Raw genomic sequence first — 9559 nt, forward strand, 5'->3', positions numbered from 1 at the left:
TGCAAGATTCTTTTAAAAATTTTGAGATTTGTCTTGTATAAAATTTTTATCCTATGATATTCTTTTGACTCTTCTAATATTTTTAACGATTATTATTTTGAAAAATCTCAAACCAATTAATTAAAAGAATCCTAATAGAAAAATTATAATAATATCTAAAGGAACACTTTAAGAAACCTTCTACGTCAAAAAATTATAAATAAATATAAATACTAAAATAATATTATTAAATCTTTTCTATTTATCAAGGTGAATTTTTTGAAATTTAAATTTGAAATTCAAATTTAATATACACTAATTGCTCTGACTGATTGGTTGAAATATGAATAATATAGAAAATGAAAATCAATTATTTACATATCTTATTATTACTTAAAACACTTAATGGAATTTGGTTTATATTTTATCACTTTAAATATTAACACTTGAAGGAATCCAATTATATTTAAATGACATTTATTATACATGTTATATTAATAAAACTGAAATACCTCTCTTGTAGTTAATGAAAAAATATTTGATCGGATTCCGTTGAGTAATTTCCTACACATGACAATACCTATGAAAATATCTTATTTAAATGCTCTTTAGAATAAGATCTTAAATAATAAAATTTTAAACATTCTCTAAGATATTTTATTATTTTTAATATGCAAGATTCTTTTAAAATAGGCATCAAAACAATTAATGGAATCTGGTTGTATCTTATTACTTTGAATATAAACACTTGAAGAAATATGAAAATATCTTATCTAAATGCTCTTAGAATAAGATCATAAATAATAAAATTATAAAGATTCTCTAAGATATTTTATTATTTTTAATAATGAATATTTGTGGCATGCAAGATTCTTTTAAAATATGCGTCAAAACACTTTATGGAATCTGGTTATATTTTATTACTTTCAATATAAACACTTAAAGGAATCCAATTACATTTAAATGACATTTATCATATATGTTATATTAATAAAACTAAAATATCTCTCCTATAGTTAATGAGAAAATATTTGATTCGATTCCGTTGAGTAGTTTTTTACACATGATAATACCTATGAAAATATCTTATCTAAATGTACTTTAGAATAAGATCTTAAATAATAAAATTTTAAAGATTCTCTAAGATATTTTATTATTTTTAATAATAAATATTTGTGTCATGCAAGATTCTTTTAAAATTTGAGTTTTTCCTTGTATAAATTATTCACCGTATGATATTATTTTGACTCTTTTAACATTTTTATTAATTATTATTTCGAAGAATCTTAAACCAATTAATATAAAAGAATACGAATACAAAATTTATAATAATATCTAAAAGAATACTTTAACAAACCTCCTACGTCAAAAAAATCATAAACAGAAATAAATGCTAAAATAATGTTATTAAATCTTTTCTATTTCTCACGGTGAATCTTTGAAATTTTGAAATTTCAAATTCAAATTTAATGTACACTAAATGCTCTGACTATTAATGAAATATAAATAATATAAAAAAGGAAAATAACATTTATCATATATGTTATATTAATAAAACTGAAATACCTCTCTTATAGTTAATGTGAAAATATATGATCGGATTCCCTTGAGTAATTTCCTACACATGACAATACCAATGAAAATATCTTTTCTAAATGCTCTTTAGAATAAGATCTTAAATAATAAAATTTTAAACATTCGCTAAGATATTCTATTATTTTTAATATGCAAGATTCTTTTAAAAATATGCATCAAAACACTTAATGGAATCTGGCTATATTTTATTACTTTGAATATAAACACTTGAAGAAATCCAATTACATTTAAATGACATTTATCATATATGTTATATTAATAAAACTGAAATACCTATCCTATAGTTAATGAGAAAATATTTGATCGGATTCCGTTGAGTAATTTCCCACACATGACAGTACCTATGAAAATATCTTATTTAAATGCTCTTAGAATAAGATCTAAAATAATAAAATTTTAAAGATTCTCTAAGATATTTTATTATTTTTAATAATAAATATTTGTGCCATGCAAGATTCTTTTAAAATATTCATCAAAACACTTAATGGAATCTCTTTGAATATAAACACTTAAAGGAATCCAATTACATTTAAATGACATTTATCATATATGTTATATTAATAAAACTACCTCTCCTATAGCTAATGAGAAAATATTTGATCCGATTCCGTTGAGTAGTTTCTTACACATGATAGTACCTATGAAAATATCTTATCTAAATGTACTTTAGAATAAGGTCTTAAATAATAAAATTTTAAAGATTCTCTAAGATATTTTATTATTTTTAAATCTTAAAGATTCTCTTAGATATTATTAATAATGTTATTAAATCTTTTCTATTTCTCACGGTGAATCTTTGAAATTTTGAAATTTGAAATTCAAATGTAATATACACTAAATGCTCCGACTATTAATGAGATATAAACAATATAAAAAAGAAAAATAATTAATTGCATATCTTATTATTTATGTCAGTTAATTAATATTTGTATTTTAATAATTTAATCCGTATATGGGAGTTTGATTGTTGAAGTATGGATTATGCGTGAATATTGAAGCAAATCTTAGACAAATCTTTTTGAAGAAGGAAATGTACTGATTGAATGCATTAAATGCATGTATTTACTGAATGCATTAAATGTACATAGAAGATTACTATACTATCCTTTATAAATTAGATTTGATTGATATTTTGATAAATATTATGATTATGAGATGAACGGTGATTAAGTGGGTTTCTCGGTTTTCTTGATAAGCTGAGTTTTCTTAGGATCTTCCTCATATATATATATATATATATATATATATATATATATATATATATATATATATATATAGAAGAAAGTTATTTGGAGTCCTATAATTTGTTGGAGTCTTGGAGTCTCAATCTAGGCCCTCCATTTTGATTTAGATCCAATGGTTAATAGAATATTTGATTTAATTTTTAAAAAGTATATCTTGTTTTATATTTTACACAGAGAGCCACGTTTTTTTGAGTAGGCTCTGTTCACGCAGCAGTTACAACTGCTCGAGCGTTTCAAGGAGTATGGGAAGAAAAAATGTCCTGCATCTTTTCTTATTGTTCTTGGCTAGATATCTTGGAGAACTTATGCACTGGTGTTCATCCCTTTCCTTTTATTGCATATATTATGGAAGCAGGAGGGTTGGAGTTCCGGACATTACTCGATTTGTGTCTTTTCGTCTCCATCTCTTGTTTTGGGATTTTCTTCATTGATTGATCTTCATCTATAAATAAGACTGATGTTAAACAGTGCTTAGTGATGTAATATACTGTATATGTTTCAAACTTGCATTTGCTTTTTTATTTTGCAGGCAATTTACCCATTGTCGTCGTTGTTCTCAAGAGGCATAAAAGTCCCTACAATAAACGATGCTATTTTGAATAAATATAGATATTTACTGCACCTTTCAAGTTATAAGCCACCAATGATATCAAATGTGGGATCTCGACGCGTCTACTTCGAATTTTCCTTGGGGTAACCATAACTAATTATCCTCTATACAACTATCTGATATCATGTTAATGCAAACTGAATATGCAGGCTACAACACTCCATGAACTGATGATAAAATGTATGATTTATATGTCCTTGTGTGGTTTTTTTTTTTCAATCTTCCTTCAGTTCTTTAGAGGAGGTTTGGGTAGCAGTACTCAACATTACTAATCCATTATCCAGTTGGTTGTTTGTAGAGAACATACTTCCAGGTAAATATGTATTTGTATATTTAGTACTTTTTCTTGGTATTAAGTTTGAAGTTGGTAAGTCCTGGTACATTATAATGTTTCAGCTCCTGAAGTAATTGGAGGTGGTCCACCGTCATACATATGCAGACTTAGGGAGCAGGACAAGAGAACTGGACCTTCTGGTTAGAGGTAAGAGTGAACCAGTATCCGTGTTTTGTAATTTGGCCAAGTGACGGATGTACCCCAGTTGCATCACACGAGATATGGTGCTTACTTAGCAAAACAATCAGAACCTTTGGAAATGGCAGCTGAAAGCTTTAGCATAGAACTAGGCATATTAGTCATAAAGTTCCAGTTTTTGTCATTGTAGTTGTAACTGTTGTTTGTATATATATGCAGGCAAAAAGTTTTGCAAATTTGGTGATTCAAGTTGGAGTAGTAAACCAATATTTAGTGGATGAAGCAGCCAAGATAAAAAGTCTTTTTCCAGATTGGGTGGATGTTGTCTCATTTTCAAGCTATTTACCTAGTTATGTATTTTAATTTGTTAGTATGTAGTACTTAATATAATTATCTTGATAAAGCAAGTCATTTTTTCATTTGCATACATATCTGTTTCCGTACCATTTTTGGCTTGTGTTCAAGCTATTTGCTTTTAGTTTGAAAAAATAATTTAAAATGATATAACAAAATAGAATGAAGTACTAATATATATATGTAGAAACTGGATTTATATCAATGTCATCTTTGCAACTTAAAATCAAACTCGACTACAAATTAAATTCACTGGAGTCATTTTGAGAGGACATTTTAATATAGACACACAAAAATACATATTATTGTGAACTGTTAGAATTTATAACAGCTGCACTAGTCTTTATCCTCATCAAACTGCTTAGCAATCATACAAGACTCATCACCAGTCGATTCCAATGACTCCGTTTTTAAAACTCCCTTCATACAATCTACAATCAGCAACCATGCAAGCTCTCATCCTCTCTTTCAACAACGCACTCACACAGTAGCAAAGATGAATAAATAAACTAGGAACAACTTTCTGTAGAGAAAAAAAAATGAAGTATCTTATACAACAGAACCCATAAGGCAGGTAACATCAGAAACTAGTTATCATTTAAAATTTCTGGTGCTCGGTTGCGTAATCAAATCACAGAAACAACACAGCCTTCTACTAATTAATATAAATCCTGCTAAACCATTGACATTGTCAACCTTACAAGAGTTTAGAAATAAATAAAATCATTCCATTCAATCCAAACAACTCAAATATCAACTTGTTCTAAAAGAACCAATGAACGTGGGATCAATAACATGATTGATTACAGAATTATTCACACAATTTTTTTGTTCTAAACTGCACCATCTTTTTAAGCACGGTCCATCTTCTTTTGTTCTCAGACCATGTGAGCATTGTGCATATATTACTCTGAGCTTGTGGAGGACACTGCTTTGATTTTCCTGCATCATTAAAAACAGAAAAATAGTTTATGAAATGTTCACCCTTGTGAATATAACTAACATGTCTTATAATATTACCATCTCAGGACGAAGGCCACTCTTCCACGATGCTGCATTCCCATGTAAGATTCCAAGTGCCTCATTACGAAGAGTTCTCAGTCAATTACATTTTCATAATTCACATAAAAACACATGTATGAATAATACTAGATATTCACTACTGTCTACAACTAACCAGACATGTCTCATATCTAAATGTCCTACCAAATCGCTATTCTCTTTTTTATATTTGACTTATGCCAAACGTAAGTTTTATACAGATTCTATAACATTCTAAAAGTTGTCCGCTAATTCAAGCATACACACAACCAAGACAAGCCAGGGATTTTAATAGTATCCTGCAACACATGCTTCACATAATGTAACCATACATTCTGCATCGTCTACAGACATCACTTTCTCACAAATAGCAATATCGAGTCATATAGCCACAAAAAAATAAACATGCAAATCAATTGCAGAACACTTACAGGACATGCAAAACAATTGCAGAACACTTACAGGACATGAAAATCAATTGCAGAATTTATACTTCTGCATAACTTATACGTTCTGCATCGTCTAAAGACATCACTTTCTCACCAATTGTAATTTCGGTTCATATATCCACACAAAAAAATGAAAATGCTTTCTTTGTCCTGCAAATAACAATCAAGTGCATAACTCAATTACAAAGAAGAGATTAAAACCCATCATATTAAAATCAGTTGCAGGATACCCAATTCAACAAGAACGTACTAGCCTACTAGGAACACAAATTACCATCATCTATCAATCACTTACAGGACATGATCAATTGCAGAACACTTACAGGACATGCAAATCAATTGCAGAAATTATACGTTCTGCAGAACTCTAAAGACATCACTTTCTCACCAATAGTATTTTCGGTTCATGTATCCACACAAAAAATAAAAATGCTTTCTTTGTCCTCCAAATAACAATCAAGGGCATAACTCAATTACAAAGAGGAGATGACAACCTATCAAATAAAAATTAGTTGCAGGACACCCAATTCAACAAAAACATACTGGGAACACAAATTACTATCATTGATCACTTAATTATAGGACATACAAATCAATTGCAGAACTTATTAACAAAATCTATGTAGGTACCTTCACTTATTGTCTCCGTTAAAGTACTCGATGTTCAATGGCCCCAATTCCTTCACCAGCCCTAGAAAGCCAAGGATAACAATTTCCTTTTCTGCAAAACAATCTTCTCTCAATTTCTATCTACGAAGCAAGAAGCAAGATATCAGGAATGGTTTTTTTGAAATTGTAACTAACGTTTTTGGGTGCGAGATGTCTTTGACTTTTTATTAATTAACAGTTTTTAAAAAAAAAATTGACAACTGCAGGATTAGATTGATCCAACGGTGGATAGCTAGGACTCCAAGGACTCTAAAAAGAATGGGTTTCCAAGGAGGAAAGTTATTCGGAGTCTCATAGTTTATTGGAGTCTTGGAGTCCCAATCCAGGCCCTCCATTTCAATTTGATCCAACGGCTGCTGATTATATTAGATTCATTTTATAAATATATAATTTAATTTTTACTTTACACAAAACAGAGACGTGTTAATAGGTTTGGCCGTGTCTTTACGTGAAACAACTTCAATGCAGTTACAACAAAATGAGTGTTTTCAGGAGTTCACTTAGCAAATTTGTCCTGCATTTTTTCTATCAATTTTTATTTTTTTTTCACCATTATGTCTTTGATCAGGAACATCGATAATATCCTTTTATCTGAAACACAATTGTTATTGTTCCTAACAAGTCTCAAATGTCTAATCAGAATGGAGCCAAGTAATTAATTCTGCATATTAATTTTTTGTTTCTATTAAATTGAATTTTTTTTGAAGATGTTCCTAAAATGATCCAATGTGTGTAGTACATCTCTATAGGTGTTTGGCGAACATCTGTGTCAATCCTATCGAGTAACTCGAAACACTTTGATCATCATCTTGTGCCACCCTTGTCTTGCACCCATTCTGTGTGTTAGTGTTGGACATACTTTTATTAATGGATGTGGAATCCGCAAACATTTTGAAAAACTGATTATATCTCTGCTTCAAGTCAGCAAGCTTTGCATTTTTAGGATACAACGGCAAGCTATCAATGAAATTCGTCAAGCATCTACGGTACACGACATCCAACTCCTTCAGATTCATCTCAAAACTGATCATGTACGGCTGCAAAACAAATTACGTTACTAGAAAACACTTGATAATACATGAACTTATATTAGCTATCACACAAAAGTCTAACTTGCCTCCTCATCAAAGTGTTTTTTTAAATTCATATCTGCACGTGCCTGCGTGGTCAAAGAAATTTCTTCTTCCACATCCTATAAAATAGGTGCAAACATTCATTCAGAAAATATAGAATTAAAAATAGTATTTAACAACATAAAACTGATGAAAATACAACTAAAGCATGCATATTCCCACAACTGTTTTAAAAAAAATACACCGTATCTGTTTTATCAAAATGTATCAAACGTCGCAATTACATAAATACTGTAACAGGTGCCATATTACACATAGGAGACGCAAACTAAAGCATCCCCTTCTTTTTCCAAAATTACAACACTACTCTCTGCACTGCTGCTTGTTGTTCATCAAACTTGCACACAAAAAAAAAATTGAAGCAGCACTAATTATCTTAATTATTTGCTTATTTATATTGGTCCAGGCACAACCGCACAAGGCTTGTGTTCTGCACTAGTCTGCCAACATTGGTTAGCAACAATGTAATGGCTTGTTAAGATTAGAAATAAAAAATGGATGTGTGCAAAGAGAGTGATGCACTAAACACTTGGTAGTGGTATAAATATAAGTAATGTGAATTGTGAACTAATGATTAACTTATTTTATCAGGTCCTTATATCATGAATTTTAAATATCCTAAATTTAATAGATTTGCTTCAGTAGTTGCTAACTTAGATTATTATAAGTGTGTGATATCATCAGAGGATAGATAAGTAGTTATTACAAGTACAATTTATTTCGCAAAAATCCTGTATAAACTAGTTCATCTCAAGATAACTTCAAAGCTTCGTGCTTAGTACTAATCTTAACCATGACAGAGCTATATATGCTATGCTAAACATCAAAGAAGCAAAATTAGTACAACGATAATTTCATTAGCATTGGACTTTAGCCACAATACTTTTTAATTGTCCAATGAAATATGCTATGCTAAACATCAAAAAAGCAAAATTAGTGCAGGACAAAAACCAACGCAATGGACACCATTCATTGATAAAATAAGCTACTGAGAGAAGCACTCTATGGAACAAATGTTTCACAGTTTGAGCAAATTAAATGTGCTAGCTAAACAACAATGGCGGCTCATAATCACCCCAGTACCTTAAAAAAACATAAGTGAGCAAAATTTCTTTCCAAACCTCGACCACTCACACAACAAGAAACTATAAAAAATTTACTTCGTTCACAAATCTTGCACCCAATTCTTCTCTTGTTATGTCATGCACTACAATAAAAATTCTACACTTAAAAACCCCCACCTGCATAACACTCAAGATCAGATACCCATATAGTAAATTTTTTGATTTAGGAACAAGCACAAAGTCATTGCAGAACAAAAACACGCAGTTTAAGTAGAGCATTTAGTCAGAAACAAAACACCCAATACCCAAATTAAAAAAAAAACCAATGTTCTGCAGTTCTAATTGCAGTTTGTGGTTATGTTCTGCAGTTTGTGGTTACGTTCTGCAGTTTGTTGGAATTGCATTTTTTTGAGTATTGAGTGTTTTGTTTGTGGCTAAATGCTCTACTTACATCAGGTGTTTTTGTTCTGCAATGACTTTGTGCAATTAGAACACGAAGAATCAAAGCAAACACCGCATACCATTTCAACAAAGCGTTCTGCATTGTCCTAATACAGCACTCATTCACCAATTAGCAATGGTTATTCTTAAAGATTCAAAATTAGTACATATTCTGGCAATGTCAAGTGCAGAACACAAACATATTTTCAATGTTTACAAAGACCAAAAAAATACTTCATTCCGCATCTTCGAAACAAAAAGAATATATGCTGGACAAGCCTTCACCCTTTAGCAAAGCTCATTTTTAATGACCCAAAATCAGTAAATGTCCTTGCAATTTCAAGCACAGAACAAACACAGAGTTCCATTGTTCAAAATGCACAAAAAAAAATCCCACTCCGCCCCTACGAAACAAAAAGAACATATGCAGGACAAGCATTCACCAATTAGCAAAGGGCATTTTTAAAAATCCAAAATCAGTTAATATCCTAGCAATATCAAGTGCAG

General features: G+C 30.1%; 1 long non-coding RNA gene across 1 annotated transcript; it reads right to left on the reverse strand.

Moving 5' to 3' along the window:
• Window positions 1–4886: 4886 nt before the first annotated feature.
• On the reverse strand, window positions 4887–6358 carry LOC135147846 (uncharacterized). Its single transcript, XR_010285738.1, has 2 exons — window positions 5276–6358; window positions 4887–5197 (listed from the first exon to the last, which is right to left on the reverse strand). It is a non-coding gene; the product is annotated as an uncharacterized LOC135147846 (long non-coding RNA).
• Window positions 6359–9559: the final 3201 nt, after the last annotated feature.

This window comes from Daucus carota, chromosome 7, assembly GCF_001625215.2.
Source record: "Daucus carota subsp. sativus chromosome 7, DH1 v3.0, whole genome shotgun sequence".
In the NCBI taxonomy this organism is placed as follows: domain Eukaryota; kingdom Viridiplantae; phylum Streptophyta; class Magnoliopsida; order Apiales; family Apiaceae; genus Daucus; species Daucus carota.